The sequence below is a fragment of the Cricetulus griseus genome, chromosome 2 (genome assembly GCF_003668045.3).
Source record: "Cricetulus griseus strain 17A/GY chromosome 2, alternate assembly CriGri-PICRH-1.0, whole genome shotgun sequence".
NCBI lineage: Eukaryota > Metazoa > Chordata > Mammalia > Rodentia > Cricetidae > Cricetulus > Cricetulus griseus.
Window position 1 is genome coordinate 35,708,443 of NC_048595.1, and position 20,613 is coordinate 35,729,055.

Below are 20,613 nucleotides of genomic sequence, written 5' to 3' on the forward strand. Positions count from 1 at the left end.
CCATTCAATCCCCTGCACCTGCACCAAGATGGACCAAAACCTCACTTCCACGGGTTGCCTTAACAACAGGGCCCACACACATACATAAATACTTCATAAAAATTTTTTAGCTTTCTGCCCTCTGGGCCAAGATCTTGGGGCAAAGGTATACCAAGAGTCACTTTACCGGTAGGGTTTGGGATAACGAGTGTTATCCCAACACTTGGGAAGTAGAGGATCAAGAGAGTTCAAGGCTAGACAGCCCTAGTTACAGAAGCCCTATCTTAAAAAGAAAAAAAAAATCCAAACTGATTTTTGCACTTTTTACCCAGGTCAATTACCAAGATAGATTGTTAAGATTTACACCATTAGGAGCTTTAGAGATGATGGCTCAACGGCTAAGAGCCCGCACTGCTCTTTCTTTGCAAAGGACGCTAGTTCGCTTTCCAGCACCCACTTCGGATGGTTCACAACCACCTGTAACTAGCTCACACCTCTAACTTCCTCTGGCACCTGCACTCTCGTGCACGTACCCAGACACAATCTAAAACGAAATTTACACCACTCAAGTCCGAATGCTCCCAGCCCCGAACTTCTTGGTTCATAACACCAATAACCAAAAAAAAGGCTAGGAGAGCGTCGTTCATCGCAAACTTTTTTTTAACTTTAAAAAACAAACAACTCATCTTCAATCGAACCCAAGTTTTTCTTCAAGGGCATGCTGCAAATTTAGCAACTACCTATCTGGCGTGACACACCACCTTCTTTAATCAATCTTGCTTTGCAAGTTGGCCTGGCACTTCCAAAGCCCAACCAATCCCAATAACACAGACTTCCGACCGCTGCGAAGCCTCCGTACGCCCGAGACGGTCACGCGGCAAGCCCAGCGGAGGTACGTTCCTGCCACTCAGGCCGTCGTCCACCCCAGCACTTCAGAAAGCACCGCGACACCAGCGGGCTGCGCGCGGCGAGCTTAGACAACAAGACTCCATCCAGCACCACCCGTCCCGCCGCGCCAATCTACGCTCTCTATCAGACAGCCCGGAGGGCGGGAAACTCAACGTTATTACACCCAGGTTCCAACAGGTCCGGGAACTAAAGGCCACGTGAAGAATGCGAGGAGCGTCCGAGCACTCGTGGCACCAGGCCTTGCCCCGCTGCCTCAGACTGCGACTGCCCCTGCGGAGCCGGGGCCGGTCTGGGGCAGAAAGAACCGGCGACGAGAGGCGCGAGCAGGGTCTCGCGGCCGCGATACCCGCATACTCACCAGGGCCGAGTCACAAGTCTCCAACAGGAAAACAAGTAAGGCAAGGGAGGAAGACGACGCCCGAGACGCGCGGGGCGCAGCTTTTATAGCCCACAAAGTTATCGCGAGACTCGGAGCGGGCCGGGGGTGCGGTAGGAGGGGGATCTGGCTGAGCCCCGCCCCGCCCCGCCCCGGCCCGGGCCCGGCCCGGCCGCCTTGCGGGAATGACTCAGCGCTTTCCCGGGTGGGACTGAAGTTGGGGGGCGTCTCAAAACCCAGTCGAGCTTTCGCGGCTGCTGTTCGGAGAAGTGGGAGCGGGATGCCCTTTGAGGCATGTCTTCTAATCGGGGGTATCTGGGAAATCTCGCCGCTCTTTATTCCCGGGACCCCCAAGTGCTGTGCTTTCAAGACTTGGCCAAGCTGGAGTAAGGGTCTTCCAATCTGCTCACGGGAGACCGCGTCTAATTACGTCGTGTTCGGGGAACTGTGCATCCCAATGTTTCTCGATTGCATCCCGGCCTCAAAAAGTCTGTACTGGGATGTCGAGAAGATGGCTCAGCGTCTAAGAGCATTGGCTGCTCTTCCAGAGGACCGGGGTTCAATTTCCCAGCACCCACAGGGCTGGGAACTGTCTGTAACTCCGGTCTCAATGGATCCAACACCTGCACACTAACAAACGCGCGGGCAAAACACCAATGAACATAAAAAAAATAGAAGTAAATCGTTAAGAAAAAAAATAACTGTTCTAGTCCTCAGTAACCCACACCACTTAAGGCACCCTACTCCATTGGTCCCTGGTGACTGTACACTGCTTTTCTCTCTTGCATCCATTTTTCCACTGTCTTCAATCTTTCTGAATCTGGTCTTGTCACTAATCTGATTTGTGGCTTTAAAAACTGGGCATCTGTTGTCAGTTTCCTGAGTCAAGAGTCCCTCTCCTAGCTGCGGTGGTGGCTCACGACTTTAATCCCAGCACTAGGGAGACAGAGGCATGTGGATCTCTGAGACCCAGGCCAGTCTAGTCTACAGATCAAATTCCAGGACAGCTAGCACTATATAGTGACACCCTGCCTCAAAAAAATAAATAAATAAATAAAAAGTCATTGTACTTATATGTGACCTTAAATAACATGTAAGCCCATTAAGCCTTGTCTTTTCTTGCCTATAAAATGGAATAATTCTATTATCTTTTTGGAGGGTGGCAGGGTTTCTCTGTATAGCCCTGGCTTTCCTGGAACTTGCTCTGCGGACCAGGCTGGCCTCAAACTCAAGAGATCCATCTGCCTCTGCCTCCTGAGTGCTGGGACTCAAGGCATATGCCACTACGTCTGGTTAATTCTAGTATCTTAATGGAAATTTTATGTACATTGTTGTTTTGTCTGCATGTATGTCTGTGTGAGGCTGTGTGGACAGTTGTGAGCTGCCATGTGAGAGCTGGGAATTGAACCGGGGTCCTCTGGAAGAGTAGTCAGTGCCCTTAACCACCGAGCCATCTCTCCAGCCCCCAGGTTTTTGTTTTTTGAGACAATTATCTCATTTATACTCATGATCCTCCTGCCTCAGCCTCCTGAGGGCTAGGATCATTGGCATGCATCAACAAGCTGGGCTCATAATACTTAGTTCTTACTATTATTGTAAGATGTTAACTATTGTTTCTACTGTACCTTATCCATTTTCCTCACTTAAAACCCAGAACTGCTTCAAGTCTATTTATTCATACCAGGAAAACCAGTTCCCCTGAGTTGTCCCCTAAAAGATACGCCTGACCTGAAGACTCAGATAACCATTACTTCCTGTAAAGCTGTTCCTGACCTTGGTCTATGTGTGCAATCCCTTTAACAGTGTCACTGACTTTCATCTGTCCGTTGAATTGACCATTATGCCTAAACAATTACCTGTACAGCCAAGAAAAAAAATCCTTTAGTCGTGTTTACATTTCTGCCTCTTCCTGCTAGCATGGTTTTCTAGTGCAGTGGTTCTCAACCTTCCTAATGCTGCCACACTTTAATACAGTTCCTCATGTTGTAGTGACCCCCAACCATAACATTATTTTCATTTATTCTTCATAACTGTAATTTTGCAACTGTTATGAATCATAATGTAAATATCTGTGTATTCCGATGGTCTTACGCAACCCCTGTGAAAGGTCCTTCAACCCACAGATTGAGAACCACTGTTCCAGATGGTAGGATTTGGATTACATCCATCTCTGTGTCCCTAAATCACAACACAGTAAGTGATATAAAAGGGGACTCTGACCTTTTGATGAATAGTATTGGGTTTCTCACTCTTACTCTCTTCCTTCCTTTTTTTCTTTCTTCCATTCTTCCTTTCTTTCTGGTTTTTGTTTTGTTTCGTTTTGTTTTTTTGAGACATGGTCTCTCTATGTTGTCCTTGCTATCCTGGAACTTGCTATCAATCCACAGATATTCTCCTGCCTCTGCTTCCCCTGTGCTGGCATTAAAGGCATGTATCACTATTCCTGACTCCTCTCTAACTCTCTTGACTCTTATTAGTAATGTAATAGGATAAGAAATAAGAGAAATGCTATGTCATGCTAGCTGGATATTTCAAATTTTGGGTATTTAATCATCTCTTACAATCTTTTTCCATCTCAGCATGACAGTTGACCATTTATTTTGTATTATTCATTTCCAGTTAGTGGAGGAGTTAACCCCCATTAATTCCCATGGCCCTGGTCCCAGGACAGAAACAGGGAAGTACTATGTCATGCTGCCTGAGCATCTGACTTTTTAATATTTTTTTTGACATTTTTCAATTCTCTTGACAACAGTAGTTTTTTTGTTTTTTTTTTGTTTTTTTTGTTTTTTTCTGAATTGCTTTTTGGAATGTATGTGTGTCCATGTGTTCGTGTGTTTGCAGGTACATGTACTGGTACACTTGAACAGAGACAGGGGAAAGAGGTTGGGTGTTATGTCTTTGTTTAAAAAAAAAAAAAAACATAGAACCTTAAGCAAAGGTGGTAGAGATGCTCTGGTCTCTGTCCACACAGCACTAGGAGTTTATAGATAGATCTATGCAACTGCAAAAGCCACACCCCCCCACCCCATGGTGCTGGAATCCAAACTCAAGTCTTCATGTTCATACAGCAAGCCTTTTCACCCATTGAAACATCTCTCCTGACCCTTGTTACTTTGCTTTTTCCTTCTGACCCAGAAGATGAACAGTTGTCATTACTCATTTCTTTCTTATGAGAGCAAGGTGAGCCAGGGAACAGCTTTTAGGTGTCATTTTTTTCTGTCCACCTTGTAGTTCCTAGAGATAGAACTCAGGTCATCAGGCTTGGCCTCGGGTTCCTTTACCTGCTGAGCCATTTTGCCTAGCATTATTTTTGAAACCAAGTCTCACTATATAGCCTAGACTAACTTGAACTCGGGGTAGTTCCCCTGACTCAGCCTCCGAAGTACTGATAGGTTTCACACTTAATCAAGTTTTATATTTTGGTGCTACAGACTGGACCTCAGATCTTCCATGAGCTAGGCAGAAGCTATAGAATAAGCTACATCCACAGCCCATACTCCAGTTCCAGGTGACTTGACAGCCTCTGGCCTCTAAGAGCACCAGGTGTGTGTGTGTGTGTGTGTGTGTGTGTGTGTGTGTGTGTGTGTGTGTGTGTATGCAAGGAAAACATATACACATAAAATACATTTTTTAAAAAAATATTTTTTTAAAAAGAGAGAAAGAAAATTACCATCTGGTCAGCAAGAAAGCTCACTGTGTAAATGCACTTGTTGCCAATCCTATAACCTCATTTTAATTCCCAGAACCTACAAGGTGGATCAAGAGAACTCACTCCCTTAAATTGTCCTCTGATCTCCACTTGCATGCTATAGCAGGCAGGTGGCTTCCAGGCACACACAAGTGAGACCTTGTCTCAAAACAAATATTTTTTAAAAAGCTAAAGCCGGCGTTGGTGGCGCACACCTTTAATCCAAGCACTTGGTAGGCAGAGGCAGGTGGATCTCTGCGAGTTGAGGCCAGCCTAGTCTATAAATCGAGTTCCAGACAGCCAAAGCTGTTACATAGAGAAACCCTGTCTCAAAACAAAACAAAACCACCAAAATCAGGGTTAAAATGCAAGTGGAAACATACAAGTTAAGCTTCCAGGAAGCAGTGTGTGGAGATGGTCCTGACCTGTGGAATACTGTGTGCCTATCTTGCCTACACCTTCGATGGTGACTCAATTCTACCATTTCTATTTTTTTTGTCTCTATAAAGAAGCATAGAATCTTTGATCATAGTATTCTTTGTCAGTAGTTGCCTTGGGCCTAATTTGTTATGAGAGACAATTATCTGACTCATGAAAAACCATTGTTCCTTCTTCATCACTAAGTATAACAGGTGAGGCAGCTCCATTAATGTTCAACAAATCAGTATAAAGCAGAAGTCAAGTCAACAATCATTTTTATATTACCCCTTGCTAACCTAATGACAACCTACCCCAAACACATAAAATATTAAAATTAAGCTTATAGACTATTAAAGCTAAATGCCTTATTTAATTGTAACAACAAATACAAAAGAAAATCATGGAAACCAGACCACAAGATGGCTCAGTTATGCAGTCATCATGGAGATTCAGAATACATTTAAGTTAAAGCTGGGCATGGCAGCACATTCCTGTAATCCCAGCACTCAGAGGCAGAGGCAAAAACAGAGCAGGATGATTACTTAAGAGTTTGAGACCAATTTGGTTTACATAGTGAGCTCCAGATTATCCAAGACTACTATGAAATCTCCTTTTTGTAACTGAGGACTGAACCCCGGACCTTGTTGCTAGGCAAGTGCTCTACCACTGAGCTAAATCTCTGACCCAGGATCTAATTTTTAAAAAAGTTGATGTTGAAGTTCATCCATATACCAGAACTAGTTAATTCTCAGGTTTCAAAACACGTCTTTATAAGTAAAAACAATTGTTCTGTTATTTCTTAATCTTGGACACTGTAGACACTTAAAGTGTCTAAATAATTACTTATTATGGGGTTGGGGACTGTCTGGGCATAATAAGATATTTAGTAACACCTTGGCCTGTGTCCTCTAAATTCTAGTGGCATGCCTGCTCTCCCCTTGCACACATCCCCAAACACATTGACAGCTGTCCTCAAGGTGACAGAATCATCCTAGACTGAGAAACACTCAACTAAAGAAAGTGAAATAAGAGGCTGGTGGCTTCCAGCCTGTAATATCTCCAGCACATTTGACCTCATTGGCAGGGTTAGTTTTGTCACCAAGAAGTTGAGGGAAAAATAAAAATAAATAAAAAATAAAAGAGCCAGGCAGTGGTGGCACACACCTTTAGTTCCAGCACTCGGGAGGCAGAGGCAGGTGAATCTCTGTGAGTTCAAAACCAGACTGGTCTACAAGAGCTAGTTCCAGGACAGCCTCCAAAGCCACAGAGAAACCCTGTCTCCAAAAAAAAAAAAAAAAAAAGGTGGGGGTAAATGTCCTTTTCTGCACCTGTATTTCTAGCCCTTCTTCCTGGACAAAACTTCCTGGGAAAGGAGGTCTTTCTTGCCAAAACATTGCAATTAAAAGTGGTAATGTCACGACTAGACATGTCTCTTTGACTTATTTGTAAAAGAAAGCCATGGCCAGGTATGGTGGCATATGCCTGTAATCCCAGAATTTAGGAGGCAAAAGTGAGGCAGACCTAAGAGTTCAAGGCCAGTCTGGTCTACAGATTGAGTTCCAGAACAGCCAGGAATACACAGTGAAACCTTGTTTCAAACAAACAAACAAAACAAAGAGGCATAGCTGCTTTGTCATTTGACAGATGTGCCTGGAGGGTGGAAAAAGTCACAAAAGGCTGAGAAAGTCTCTGGTTGGGAAAGGAGCTCTTTAGCTCTGAACAAGAATCTTCGCTCTTAGCCCCACCACACCTCTAACCGCAATCGGTGATCTCACCTCAATTAATGCACTTAGTCATGTTCCTTTGGCAGACTACTAGCGGTAGTTCTAGAGGCTTCTTTTTTTTTTTAAGATTTATTTATTTATTATGTATACAACACTGTTCTGCCTGCATGCATGCTTGCACACACCATATCTCATTACAGATGGTTGTGAGCCACCATGTGGTTTCTGAGAATTGAACTCAGGACCTCTGGGAAAGCAGCCAGTGCTCTTAACCTCTGAGCCATCTTTCCAGCCCTCTCCTTCCACTTTCCCCTAAGGATTGACAAGGCTGACAAGTGGACACCAATTGAGACCTGTAAAACCAGAATGGTGCCAGGTGGTGTTGGTGCACCCCTTTAATCCTAGCACTTGGGAGGCAGAGGCAGGCAGATCTCTGAGAGTTCAAAGCCAGCCTGACTGAAATAGCAAGTTCTAGGCCCTGCCTACCCCCATCTTCCTGTCTTTCTTTCTCTTCCTCTCTCTGCCTCTCTTTCCTCTCTCCCGCTGCTCCTGTCCCTTTCCCCTTTTCATGATCCCTTCCCCCCCCCAAAAAAACCTCCTCCTGAACTCTGTCCATATAATCTTTCTCTCTCATGCTGCTTTTTTTTTTTTAATAACAACAATCTGCCCCTAAATCTGAGCATCAGTCAGTCATTGTAGCTCACATATTTAATCCTTGTACTCAGGAGGCAGAGACTAGCCAAGCTCTGTGAGTTCCTGGCTAGCCTGGCTGAAATAGCAAGTTCTAGGCCAGTCAAGGCTGCTCATCATACATGGTTCATGAGCCGGGAGATGCTGGCCCTTACTAGTTGTGAAGTAACAACAACACAAACACTGCATGTCATTGAAACTGGACATATATTAAACATAGCATTGCCCTATCTACACACACATGACATGATTTTCAGATCCCTATTGCTGCCTCTGGCATTTGCCTTGGCATCAAGTTCACCCTCTTTCCCTCGCTTGATGCCCAAGGCCCTTTACCTTCTGAGCCCTTGCTCTCTTTCCTCATTTAGACCTGGCGCTCTAGCTACAAGGTGTGCTTTCTATTCTCTGAGTGTGTGATGACGCTGCAGGCTACTGTGCTGCCCTACATCCTGTCCTCAGTCATTTTTTTTGGGGGGGGGGGTGCCTCGTCTGTGCTTATTGTTCCTGTGTATATTTCTATCAGCGATAGAGCACTTATCACATCTTTCTATAACTGTTAGTTATTTCCTCTTCCCCTTTTCCAATAAACTATTATCTGAGTAAGCCAAGGTCACCAGGGTTGTAAATACCTCATGTCATTGAAAAGAAACTGGTTGAAGGCTGGAGAGGTGGCTTACCAAGGAAAGACCCTTGCAGCCAAGCCTGACAACCTGAGTTCAATCCCTGGAACCTACATGGTAGAAAAGAGAAATGACTCCCAAAAGTTGTCCACAGGCCTCCATATGTACACCATGCCCCCACAAACACACAAAAAAGTAAATGTAATAATAAAAAAATTAAACAAAAAAAAGAAAACTCATTGGGATCCATTTGTTGTGCCAAACTGTTCATTACTTAGGATAAGGCAACAGGGGGATGGAGAAATGGTTAAGAGCACTGGCTGCTCTTCCAGAGGCCCCCAGATTTAATTGCCAGCACCCATATGGCAGCTCACAACTGTCTATAACTCCTGTTCCAGGGGATCTGACACCCTCACACAGATATACATGTGGGCAAAATGCCAATGTACATAAAATACAAATAAATTATTTTTAAAAAGTTAGGGCAACAATTTTACCTCTGCATCTCAACATCCAGCATGTAAGCAATTGACTTAGTGAATGTGGAATACACAAACTCTTCAGTTGGAAGAAGACTGTAGCTCAGCATGGTAGCAAACACCTTTAATAAAGGCACTCAGAAAGCAGAAGCAGGCAAATCTCAATGAGTTTGAGGCTGGCCTAGTCTACATGGTAAGTTCTAGGTTAGCCAGAGTTACACAATGACATCCTATCTCAAAAAAAGGGGGGGGGAGCTAGAGAGATGGCTCAGTGGTTAGGAACACTGGCTGCTCTTCTAGAGGACCAGGGTTCAATTCCCAGCACCCATGTGGCGGCTAACTCCAAGATCTGACATCCTCACACAGACATACATGTAGGCAAAACACCAATGCAAATAAATGTAAAAAAAATGAAATTGCTCTCAGAGAATATACTTGACAGCTTTCTATTGCTATAATGAAATACTAAGAAGCAGGTTAAAATTCATTGAAGCCTAGCATTGGTGGCTCAAGCCTTTAATCCCAGCACTTGGGAGGCAGAGGCAGGTGGATCTCTGTGAGTTCCTGACCAGCCTGGTCTACAAGAGCTAGTTCCAGGACAGCCTCCAAAGCCACAGAGAAACCCTGTCTTGAAACCCCACCCCCCAAAAAAATTCATTAAAAAAAAGGTACATTTAGGCTAGACGGTGGTGGTGCACGCCTTTAGTTCCCCAGCACTTGGGAGGCAGAGGCAGGTGGATCTCTGTGAGTTTGAGACCAACCTGGACTACAAGAACTAGTTCCAAGACAGCCTCCAAAGCCACAGAGAAACCCTGTCTCGAAAAACCAAAAAAAAAAAAAAAAGGTACATTTAGCTTACAGTTCTGGCAAACACACCTGTGAGAGTCTTTCTTCGTTGTATCACTTCACTAAAGATGGCCTTTTTCAGCCAGTACTCGGAAGGCAGAGACAGGTGGATCTCTGTGAGTTTGAGGCCAGCCTGGTCTACAGAGTGAGTGCTAGGACAGACTCCAAAACTACAGAGAAACCCTGTCTCAAAGAATGGGGGGTGTCCTTTTTCCTGGAAGTACTGTGGTGGTATAGAAAATGAGTTGGCATGCTGTCATTGCCACTGTTCCTCTTATAACACCACCAAGATTCAATAGCCAGTACCCTACCTTAATGAATGTATGTAAACCTAATCATTTCTAAACATTTCACCTCTAAACAAAAAAGGTCAGATTGACTCATTAACATAGGACTTTAAGTTCCTGGAGACAAACCATATCCAAACACAACAGATAGCTAACTACATATTTAGTGATCTAATTTTCAAGACTGACGCCATCCCGTCCTCACCCCGTTGATCTGTATTTTTTAGAGGAGCATACACTGTTACTACTGAAGTACATTCCCAGGTCCCAGTGTGGGGATTTTCAATGAAGCATATTTTTGATAAATAGGAGGTACAACTAGATTTTCCTTTCTTCCCTTGTTTCCTTCCTTTAGATGAAGGCTTACTACATAGCCTAGGCTGCAATCAAACTCAAATTTGTTCTACCTGAGCCTGCCTAGGGCTGAATTTCTGGTTGTGCCACCACAAGCCATTCCCACCACTTGGATTTACTGTTTCATTCTCAAGAGGGTTTCCAGGCAGCACCTGACCAGGGAGTTCCAGAGTTCTAATTAGCTACTAATTGGCTATTCAAGAAATAATACCTGCCCAATACTCAGGTCCCAAAAGATTAAGACTAATAAAAAAGCTATTTGGGTTCCTAAGATCTCACTGTAAACCCAGGCTTATGTGAAATTTAATTAATGTTGATCAAATGCCCTCTGTCTTAGTTCTTGGGAACCTGAACTTTCATGAAATGAACTCAAATCTCTCTTCTACAATTGGACAATAACACAGCAAAGCTAAGCAACTTGGTTATCATTGGCTTTTAACTTAAAGACTACCTTTGTAACTACAGTTTATCTGCTAGACTTCCTGAAGGAAGGAATTAAGGAAGGAAGGAAGGAAGGTTGGTTCAAGAGCTTCAAAACCCAGCTCCAGCATTGCTCAGAGAAGTCACCTTCTCACCCTAATGAGGTAGGAAGAAAACGTTATTAATATAACTGGGGCTTTAACTTTCACCCACAATCTGTCTAGATAAGGAAATGCAGGCTGCTGGGCTGGGCCCTGATTGAGACAGAGCTGAAGAAGAAATCCCCACACCCACCCAGGCGAGGGCCAGCCTCCTCCCTCAGCTTGCACAACTTCTATCCAGGAGCAGGAACTACCGTGATGGCCTTCTGAAACTCTTGGACTTTGATCCTTGCAGCTCAATAAACTGAATATAACTAATACCAAATCCACCTTTGGTAATCATAACTGAGTGTTTTCTTTTTCCCCCTCTTCATTTAACATATCATGGACAGTACATTTACTGTAACAACATTTGCATATCTATTTTTTGTAACTGTATGGCTTTTACAATATAGATGCATAGTAATTTATTTGCCATTTTCCTTCTTAGAAACATTTAGATATTTTTCCTCTCTTCTAAACAGTGCAACAGCTGGGCCTGGTAAAGGCCTCTGATCCTACTACTAGGGAAACTGAGGCAGGAACATTGCAAGGTCAAAGCCAGCTGAAGCAACTTATGGAGTCTGTCTTAAGATAGAAATTAAAAAAATAAAAAAGGAAATAAATAATGTGTTAGTAAACCCAGTGTGGTGGTGCATGCCTTTAATCCCAGCACTCGGGAGGCAGAAGCAGGCAGACTTCTTTGAGTTTGAGGCCAGCCTGGTCTACACAGTTCCAGGATAGCCAGGGCTGTTAAACAAAGAAACCCTGTCTCAAAAAAAAAAACAATAAATAAATAAGTAAATGGCATATTAGTGCTTGCTTAACAAAGCCCCTAAGGCCCTTGGTTCAACCCCCAGAGCTACAAGCAAACATAGTAAGTCCTTTCACTTTTCTATTGTTCCTGTAGAGTAAATTCTTAACAATTGCTGGATGCCAAGGTATACATATTTAGCATATTAATAACTATTACTAAATTACCTGAAAGAAAGAGAAATGGAATGGAACTATTTTCTCTTCTTCTTCTTCTTCTTCTTCTTCTTCTTCTTCTTCTTCTTCTTCTTCTTCTTCTTCTTCTTCTTCTTCCTCTTTTTGAAACAGAGTTTCTCTGTGTATCCCTGGCTGTCCTTGAACTTAGAGATCTGCTTGCCTCTGTCTCCCAAGTGCTGGAATTAAATGTGTGAACCACCACGCCCAGCTCCTAGTTTTTTGTGTTTATTTTTCTTTTAAAAATATTTAATATTTAATTTGTGTGTATGTGTGTAAATGCAGAAGTCAGAGGACAACTCTCACAAATCAGTTCTCTTCTGCCACCTTGTGGGATCCAGGGATCCAGCTAGGTCATCTGGCCTGTGTACAAGCATCCTTACCCACTAAACCATAGGGCTCTTTCAACAGCTTGATTGAGGATGTCAAGATGACTCAGTGGGTAAGAACACATACTGCTCTTTCCGATGTCTAAAGTTTGGATCTCACATTAGGTGGTTCACAGCCATTCATAACTCTTTCACTCCAAAACATCAAATTTCATAGGACCTTTCACACACATGCACCTACTCACATGCATATACATAATTCAAAAATAAGAATAAGGGCTGGAGAGATGGCTCAGCAGTTAAGAACACTTGTAGCATTTTCAGAGTTCTCAAGTTTGGGTCTCATCATTCACATGATAGCTCACAACCATCCATAACTGCTGTTCCAGGGGATCTGACACCCTCTTCTGGCCTCCTTGGGCACTTACACACAAATGGTACACATACATACATGCAGGCAAAACACTCGAACACATCTTTTTTTTTTTAGTTAAACATCATCTTTTAGCCAGGTGGTCATGATGGCACCTTTAATTCCAGCACTCAGGAGGCAGAGGCAGTCAGATCTCTGGATAGAGGCCAGCCTGGTCTATAAAATGAGTTCCAGGACAGCCAGGACTACACAGAGAAACCCTACCTCAAAAAAAAAAAAAACAAAACAAAATAGCTGAGTGTGGTGGCACATGCCTTTAACTAGCACTCAGAAGGCAGAGGCAGGGTATGTCTCTATGAATTGGAAGTTGGCTTGGTCTACACAGTAAATTCCAGGTCAGTCAAAGTTACGTAGTGAGATCCTGTCTCAAAAAAGCCAAAGAAGCCTGGTGGAAGAGGCACACCCCTTTAATCCCAGCACTCAGGAGACAGAGGAAGGAGGATCTCTGTGAGCTTGAGGCCAGCCGAGAAAGTTCCCGGACAGGCTCCAAGGCTATACAGAGAAACCCAGTCTCAAAAGAAATAAAAAAGCCAAAGAACAAATTAAATATTTTTTAAAAGAAGAGCCCTATTGAGCTATAATGGCTCGCAATAAACTCTCCATTTTTACTTCCCCTCTTCCCCTTATTTTGAAACAGAGCCTAACTTTGCCTGCTTGCATGTATGTGCACCACATGCATGCCTGGCACACCCAAACAGCAGAAGAAGGCTTTGGGTACAGATGGCTGTGTACCACCATGTGGGTGTTGGGAAGCAAGCTTGGATCCTCTGGAAAAGCTTTCAGTGTTCTTAGGCACTAAGCTAACTCTCCAGCTCTATATGGTGTGTGTGTGTGTGTGTGTGTGTGTGTGTGTGTGTGTGTGTAGGATTTTGGGGGGGGGCACTGACTCACAAACAAGGACATGGAGAATTATTATTAATTATGAAAGCTTGGCCTTAGCTTAGGCTTGTCCCAATAGCTATTACAATTTAAATAATCTGTTTTTATTAATGTACATTTTACCCTGTGGTTTTTTACCTTTCTTACATTCTGTATGTCTCCCTCCATGTCTCATTGGCATCTCTTCTGCACTTCCTCTTCCTTTCTCTCCCTGGAAATCCTGCCTATACCTCCTACTTAGCTATTGGCTGTTCAGCTTTTTATCACACCAATTACAGCAACACATTTCCACACAGTGTACAAATATCCCACAACGTGTGTGTGTTCAGAGAGTGCAGGCAAATGTATACACCATATATGTTCCTATGGAGGGCAGAATGGGATGCTGGGAATCTTCCTTTATTGAGCTGTATCTTCCTGCCTTGAAACAGGGTCTCTTAATGAACAAGACACTTGGCTTTTCTTCTAGGCTAGCTGGCCAGGAAATGCTCATAATTCACTCCACCCCCGATGCTGGACCTGTAGGCATGAACCCATGCCCATGCCCGGGTTTATGTAAGCACTGGGAATTTGAACTCAGGTTCACAGACTTGCAGAGTAAGCAGTCTTGGCCACTGAACCAGCTTCCCGATCTTTCCTTTATTTTCTATTGGAGTTACTTAATTTTCCTGAGGTCCTTGTGCCTTAAGCTCCTTATTAGTGAGAATCATGTGTAAGCTATGCTAGTCACCTATGTTCCCTTTTTATTTTTTAATATTTATTTATTTATTTATTTATTTATTTATTTATTTATGTTTTTCGAGACAGGGTATCTCTGTGTAACTTTGGAGCCTGTCCAAGCACTCGACCTGGAGACCAGGCTGGCCTCAGACTCACAGAGATACGTCTGCCTCTGCCTCCCGAGTGCTGGGATTAAAGGCGTGCGCCACCAACACCCAGCTAAGAATTGAATTTAATAATTTGTATGAGTCATAATACTTTTTGTTATTTTGTTGTTGTTTGTTTGTTTTGTTTTTTAGAGACAGGGTTTCTCTGTGGCTTTGGAGGCTGTCCTGGAACTAGCTCTTGTAGACTATGCTGGTCTTGAACTCACAGAGATCCGCCTGCCTCTGCTTCCCGAATGCTGGGAATAAAGGGGTGTGCTACCACTGCCTGGCTTTTTGTTGGTTGTCTAAAACATAAAAACTTTCTTTTATATTTTGTTTTTATATTTTTCTGATATTTTATATCTAAGCTTAAAGAATCTTTCATTTTTATTTTTATTCATTACAGAATTGAAGATGCTCCTGCTCCTTCTACTGCTTCAGATAAAATGGATAGGTAAGATTATATGGTACAATTACAGTCATATCTGGAATAGAAGTGAAGTAATTTATATAACTGAGGGTAATTTGCTGACTGGGCACGAAATCCAAGGCCTTTCATACTATAGTCAAACACTGTATGTATCATTGGAACTGTACCATTGGTCCCTCAAGTTTGCTTCCTGGATGCCTCTAGAAATCCTTTTCAGGGATTCATTTAGATTCCTCCCCCCCTTTTTTTCCCACAGAAGGGTTTCTTAGCAGGGCATTGGTGGTACATGCCTTTATTCCCAGTATTCAGGAGGCAGAGGCAGGTTGATCTCAGTGAGTTTGAGGCCAGCCTGGTCTGCAAAGTGAGTTTCAGGACAGTCAGGACTGTTACACAGAGAAACCCTATTTTGAGAAACAATAAAACGGGGGTGGTGGTTTGGTTTCTTCTGTGTGGTGTTGGCTGTAGACTAGGCTGCCCATTTAGATTATTTTTATAAGAAAATCTTGCCGGGTGGTGGTGGCACACGCCTTTAATCCCAGCACTTGGGAGGCAGAGGCAGGTGGATCTCAGTGAGTTCGAGACCAGCCTAGTCTAACAAGAGCTAGTTCCAGGACAGCCTCCAAAGCCACAGAGAAACCCTGTCTCGAAAAACCAAAAAAAAAAAAAAAATCTTCTTCTTCATTGTTCATACCATTGGTGCTAATGTAAACATGTGGTGGGTAACTTGTTATCCCTCAACATAGATAAAGACTTGTGCCATGGTCACCACTATGAAGTGCTAACAGAGGATTTCCCTCTATGTCTGACTCTAGCTTTTTATTATGTTCCCTTTTTAAAAAGACTATTATTTTTATTAATATGGGTGTTTGTTTTGCCTTTTTTTGTCTGTACACCATGTACATAAATGCATTGCCCCTGAAGGCCAGAAGAGGGCATCTAATACTCTAGAATGGAGTCACAGAGGCTTTTAGCCCTCATGTGGATACTGAGAATTGAAATTGGATCCTCTGGAAGAGCAACAAGTGCTCTTATCACTAAACCGTCTCTCCAGTTCTTTCTCTCTTCTTTCTTTCTTTCTTTTTTTGTTTGCTTTCTTTCTTTTTTAAAAAACATTATTTTATTGGTGTTTTGCCTGTATGTATGACTGTGTCAGAGTGTCAGATTTTTGAGTTATGGACAGTTGTGAGCAGTCATGCAGGTGCTGGGAATTGAACCTGGGTCCCTTTGAAGAGCAGTCAGTGCTCTTAATTGCTGAGCCATCTCTCCAGCCCTTCTTTCTTTTTTTTTTTTTTTTTTTTTCCAAGACAGGGTTTCTCTGTAGCTTTGGAGCCTGTTCTCGAATTTGCTCCGTAGACAAGGCTAGCATTGAACTCACAGAAATCCACCTGTCTCTGCCTCCTGAGTGCTGAGATGACAGGCATGCATCACCACAGACTGGTTTTTGGTTCTTTTGGGGTTTTTTTGTTTGTTTGTTTGTTTTGTTTTGTTTTGTTTTTTGATTTTTCGAGACAGGGTTTCTCTGTATTACTTTGGAGCCTGTCCTGGAACTTGCTTGGTAGACCAGGCTGGCCTCAAACTCACAGAGATTTGCCTGCCTCTGCCTCGTGAGTGCTGGGATGACAGGCATGTGCCACCACTGACTGTTTGTTTGTTTTTTGACAAGATCTCATATATTCCAGGTTAGGCTGGAAGTAGAAGGAATAACATTGGTCTTTATCTGCATGTGGCACAGAATACATGCAGGTTTATTCACTCTCCAAGTTTGAGCCCAGAGCTTCATGCATGCTAGGCAAGCAATCTACCAAACAAGCTACATCCCCAGCCTAATTCCTGCCATATTCAACAAGGTATAGTTCCTGAAATGTAGGATCCTGCTTTATTCCTTCACAAGTTGGCATATTATCATGTTTGAACTCAGGGTTTTTTTTTTTTTTTTTTTTTTTTTTTTTGTTTCCTGAGACAGCATTTCTCATTGTAGCCCTGGATATCCTGGAACTCACTTTGTAGACCAGACTGGACTCTAACTCATAGAGATCTGCCTGTCTCTGCCTTCTGAGTGTTGGGACTAAAGGCATGTACCACCATGCCCAGCAAACTCAGGGTCTTGTACATGCCAGGCAAGCACTCTACCACTAAATTACAAAAAGTGCTACTTTGGCCAGGTTGTGGTGGCACAGCCTTTAATCCCAGCACTTGGGAGGCAGAGGCAGGAGGATCTCTGTGAGTTCGAGGCCAGCCCGATTTACAGAACTAGTTCCAGGACAACCAGAGCTATACACAGAGAGATCCTGTCTCTAAAAACCAATAAATAAATAACAAACAAACAACCCCCCCAAAACGTTTCTTTTAAAAGATAAAAAGAGGTTGGAGAGATGGCTCAGAGGTTAAGAGCACTCGCTGCTCTTCCAGAGGTCTTGAGTTCAATTCCCAGCAACCACATGATGGCTCATAACCATCTGTAATGAGATCTGGTGCCCTCTTCTGACCTACAGGTGTATCTGCAGACAGAAGACTGAACAAATAATAAATAAATCTTAAAAAAAAAAAGATAAAAAGATAGGATCTTGCTGGTGCTGGAGAGATAGCTCAGAGGTTAAGAGCACTGGCTGCTCTTCCAGAGATCCTGAGTTCAATTCCCAGCAACCACATGGTGGCTCACAACCATCCGTTATGAGATCTGGTGCCGTCTTCTGGTGTGCAAATATACATGAAAGCAGAGTGTTGTATACATAATAAATAAATAAAATTAAAATAAAAAAGATAGAATCTTGCTATGTATCCCAGGCTGGCCGTGAATTTAGTATGCTCTTGGAATTATGGGCAGGGACTATAATGCTTGACTAACCCAATCACTTCTACCCACTTATAACAAAGCATTGTTTGTGGGTGACAAACGCAATAGAAGTCTGTAAAATAAGGAAATGAAGTTAACAGAGGAAATCAGTACTGTCCCATGACTTAGGCTGTCTGCTTCCTTCTGCGGTTTTTCCCCCTTGCCTCACCAGTTCTGCCCATACCACTCCCTCTCCTTTCCTCCCACCTTCCAGCCACAGCCCAGTGGTTTTAGCTGGCTGCAGTCTTCTTCCCACTACCTCACTTCAACACTGATTCCTGCCCTGATATAACTATATCTTCTATGCTGGCAGCTGCAGCGCTACATAAACCTTTATGTAGAGTTTACATGTGTGAGTTTACATGTGTGAATGTGGTTGCATTCATGTAAAAGGATGGAAAATGTACAGCCTCGTTATGGAGTCCTGCAGTCCTGAAGCATCCTGACTCTGTTGGACCATGTTGCACTTTAAAGGGGTAGCGTAGGAGAGAGGAGGTGACAGTTCTATCCCAAGCTACTTTGCAGCAGTCTAATAAATAATAACAAATAACAACTAATATCATTCAATTCCTACTAGTGCTCTGGATTGTTTCATTTGAGACCTAAATATCTCAACAAACTTTTTTTAATTTCTTTTTATTACTTTGTTTATTTGGGGTTTTGGAGACACACTCTCAATACATAGCCTTGTCCGGTCTTGAACTTGCATTGATCTTTCTGCTTCTGCCTCATTAATATTTTTCTAAGTTTATTTATTTTATATGTATGGGTGTTTCGCCTGAATGTTTGCCTGTGTTCTACACGTGTGTAGTACCCTCAGAAGAGAGCATTAGATCCTCTGAAACTGCAGTTACAAATGACTGTCAACTGCAATATGGGTGCAGGGAACCAAAATCGGGTCCTCTGCAAGAGCAGCCAGTGCTTTTAACCACTGATCCATGTCTCCAGCCTGTTTTTGTTTGTTTGTTTGTTTTAATAACCCACCACACTCAATTTATGCTGCCCATATACTTATGGGCATGGGACCATCTACTGGGATGTGTTAAATGTGTGGAACCGCACCCTTAAGAAAGACTGAGTGATGGGGCTGGAGAGATGGCTCAGAGGTTAAGAGCACCGACTGCTCTTCCAGAGGTCCTGAGTTCAATTCCCAGCAACCACATGGTGGCTCACAGCTATCCATTATGAGATCTGGTGCCCTCTTCTGGTGTGCAGATATACATGAAAGCAGAATGTTGTATACATGATAAATAAACAAATAAAATCTTTAAAAAAAAAAAGAAGATGATGAAAGAAAGACCAAGTGATGAGGCCTCGGAAAATCTATGGGACCTCTTGTAGTAGATCAGTATTTATCCCTAGCAAACGAATGGACTTTGGGAACCCATTCCACATAGAGGGATACACTCTCAGCCTAGACACACGGGGAGGGCCTGGACCCTCCTCCAAAGGATATGACAGACTCTGAAGATCCCTATGGAAGGCCTCACCCTCCCTGGGGAGCAGAAAGGGTATGGGATAGGGAGTTAGTGGGGGACAGAAGAGGAGGGGAGAGAGAGGGAACTGGGATTGACATGTAAAACAATCTCACTTCTAATTTAAATTTTTAAAAATGGAGAAAAAAAAGACTGACACCCCCCCATCCCCCCCCCCCCCCGCCAAACACCGCCAACCATCAATAGTTTCCTCAGTTAGAGGTGGGTGGGTGCTTATGAGTCTCCTTTTCCTGCATGCTAGAATATTGAATGGCTTGATCTCATGCAGACAACCACAGCTGATGTGCGTTCATGGATTCAGTGGTCCCTTCCAGAAGACACTGCTCTATTTCAATCCTCCCTGACTTGTAGCTCTAAACAATCTTCCCACCGGTTACTTCAGCTCCAGTAGATCTGACACCCTCTTCTGGCCTCCATGGGTACTTGTACTCATTCACAGGAACCCACACGCAGACACACATACATACAGACAACAGTTTTTAGTCAGGTGGAAGTTGCACACACCTTTAGTCCAGCACTTGGGCAGCAGACACAGGCAGATCTCTGTGAGTTTGAGGCCAGCATGGTCTAAAGAGCAACTTCCATGATAGCCAGGGCCACACAGAGAAACCTTGTGTCAAAAGAACAAACAAAAAGGGCAGTGGTGGCCCACGCCTGTCATCAAGGAACTGATAGAACTCGGGAGGTAGAGGCAGGTGGATCTCTGTGAGTTAGAGGCCAGTCTGGTCCACAAAACAAATTGCAGGACAGCCAGGCTGTTACACTAAGAAACACTGTCTCAAAAAACAGAAAAGAAAACAAAAAAGGACTTCTGTCTGTCTTGGTGATGCCAAACATGGTGGTGTCAGAGGGGTTCTCTCAGTTCTTATCTTCTGGAAATAATTCAGTTGAGACAGCAGACAGCTTAAACAGAAATTTATTTAGCAAATTCAAGCAAGCATTCCAAAGAGAGATGAAACTGAGCTGTCTCCAACCAGGGATGGTAGCAGAATGGGTTCTGCATTGTGGATTTTTTTAAAGGGAATATTTATGAGGTAGGTGGCATATTTATGGCCTAAGATAACATTTTCCCTCCAAAAACATAGTGGACTAGGTCAGTCTGGAACTCACAGAGATCCATCAGCTTCTGCCTCCCAAGTGCTGGGGTTAAAGGTGTGCACCACTGCCCAGCTAGATCTCTCTTTTAGGGTATTTTACCTGATGATTCTCACAAAGGGAGGGTTTCAAGCAAGGCCACAATGTTGTGAAGCCAAGGGGTCTTTTGCAGCTCCTTTAGTGAACCTACAGGGATGCCCTGGTGCCTTAGTTTGTGCTGGAGCTGGACCATTACCATAAAGGAGCACCCTCATGGTCAGGAGACCCAGCTACCGAGGCACAGCTGCATCTCGCTTAGTGGCTTGATATCTAACGATTTTGAGACCACTC